Consider the following 2556-nt stretch of genomic DNA (forward strand, 5'->3'; position numbering starts at 1 on the left):
TGACAGTACGACGCGACCATGTCGGACTCAGCGGACATTTCAGAGGAGGTAGGAGAGGAGCTGAACAGGCTCTGCCGCATTATGGATCGCATCATCGGATGCGCAGATCCAAGAGTGGTTTCCACGGGATTGGCGACCGTGGACGCCATTTTGTTGCGGGAGCCACGGTTGCGACAGCTCCCCCACCTCATCAAGGCGTTTGACTCCCTGGGCCCCCTTAAGGAGGAGCTTCGGTCCTGAATGCCGCCTCAGCACCCACACCTCCGCCCCGTGAACGGGTGTCATCGCCGCTGCCTCATGAGCCAGAGGCTGTGAGAGGTTGAATGCTGAGGCCCACTTCCACTCAGCCATCGCCTCACCGTGGATCGGCTTCCTCGTTTCCGCCACAGTCAAGCTGCACTGACCAGCACACGGAGGCGATGGAGGCCATAGATTTTAGTGACGATGAGCGTCAGCAGGTGTTACGGGCTTATCGGGAGGAGGAGCTCTGTTGGAAGCCTTGGCTCATTCCCGAGGAGGAGCTCCCACCTGTCGCCCTGCTTCAGACCGGCCGCTCACCGTCACCCCCTCGTGAGGACTTCACGTCTCCGGCCACTTGTCTGGCGCGGATGTGGGCAGAGGAAGAAGACCCGATCCCAACAGTTAACGCTGCCGCGCTCGCGGCCGCTCCCAGGAGGAAGCGGCGTCAGCGTCGCTCTACACGGCACTCAGAGGATAGTGATAACGTTCTGTTGCCACTGAAACGCCCTGGATGTAGTGAGGGCGAGGGGCTTGGAAAGACAATTAATGTCTCGGAGATGGAGACACAATTTACCTGTACTGTTAACTCTGTCACCCCCCCCATGCACCTTATCACGGTCTGTTTCCCGGGGGCCAGTGAAGAAGCTGCCTTTTCCATGCCTTTGACTGCTAATGTTGAAGGTGTTAATCTGGTGCCCACGTTGTGTTTTGACAACAAAGCTAAAATTTCTGATGTTGGGACACTATTCTTGGGGAAGACACACTGCCATCACCGAACTGTGAAACCGACACTGCCAAACCGACCATAGACTCTTCAGTCCTGAGAATTAAACCAAGTGATGTACTGTTAAACCCTGGTATTATGTATGAGCAGGCTGAGGGGGACATTAGCGAAACAGAATGTACTAATGATTCTGCACACCCAGAACCTCCATCTTCCACTGAGAGGGCTTCTTTTAAGACCGCTAGGGCATCTGGGGCCTTATTTAAGACCGTGTCTCAGCCCCTGCTGTCCGTTAACTACAAATTAAGTGAGAAAGCTTCTGATCTGACCAGTAGTAAGACTTTATTGCCTTTGGCTAGCACCCCCATTTCCGAATCTGTTTTCCTTGTTCCCAAGTCAAATAACAAATGTTCTGTTTGTATAACTAGACCAGCGAAAGAAGAAATGTCCAGTGTTGATCATGAAAATGTCTGTTATGATCCTGTGCTGATCGGTCCCCATGTTCCTCACTCTGCTGATGGTTTGACCAGAGTGAGTGCTTTGGAGCCCGACATCAGCGACTGCTTTTCTACACCAGTCCATCGGGACGGGACAATTATTATGGGTCTGCCAGGATTCCCTATGTCTGTGAATGACATTGCAATTTCCCTTAATACAAAACTGAAGGACTGTTTAAGTTATGCTCCTGCTTTATCCAATGACAAGGCTGAATTTTGTGTTTCCAAGACTGTCGGGGGGGGAGCGCCATGCTAGTCATTACAAACCAGCTAGCCCTTTAACTGCACTCCTGGGCCAGGACCTTTTGACTGCAGTTAATGAACTGGCCGATCTAAAGACAATTCAGCCGGATTGCTCAGAGCCAGTCCACTATGTTTTCTGTGCATTCCACTCACTAGCCTTCTACAGCCGATTAGTGTGTGTGGCTGAACCCCTCCTTAACTCGGTCTCGCCTACGGGGGGCTTAGACTCCAATAAGCGTAGTTATTTCCTATGTGACTGCCAAATTATTGTGTTAAAATCATCTGCACATAGTCCTGGTTGTTTTATGTGGGTTCATGAATCAAGTCTTGGCCTTAAGAATCATGCTTCCTGGGACAGCATAACTATCACTTGTGTCACTGAGCCAACTTATTTCAGGTCTGAAATGTTGTTTGAATCGTGCTCCAAGACAGAAGGTGTGTTTAGCTCCCCAAGAAGGGCAACTAAGGACAATTTGGACTATGTTAAGGACTTAGAGACTTTAAGGTCTTTGTCTGTCGTTGCTCCTCTGCTTACACCTGACAAAGTCAATGTCCGTAACTTTGTGCTCACTCCCAGGGTGGCTGTGGCGTTGCCTGACCTCTCACCTGCGTCTGATCTCCAGGTAGAGGCAGTGGTCACCCAGCCAGCACCTGAGCTAGTTCCCACCACTACGGTCAGGGCAGCCGTAGGTCAGCCATATCCTGCACCTGCATCTACACCTCAGGTGGGAATGGCTGCCGTCCAGTTTGTTGCTACACCCAGGTTGGTTCCCAAGGTTATGCCAGTCAGTACACAGCTGAGCTCCGCACCCAGCCTAGGCACTCGGGTGGGAGCGGTTGTCGCTCTGCAGG

Source organism: Pundamilia nyererei, unplaced genomic scaffold (genome assembly GCF_000239375.1).
Source record: "Pundamilia nyererei isolate P.nyererei 1_Seehausen unplaced genomic scaffold, PunNye1.0 scaffold00721, whole genome shotgun sequence".
Classification (NCBI taxonomy): Eukaryota; Metazoa; Chordata; class Actinopteri; order Cichliformes; family Cichlidae; genus Pundamilia; species Pundamilia nyererei.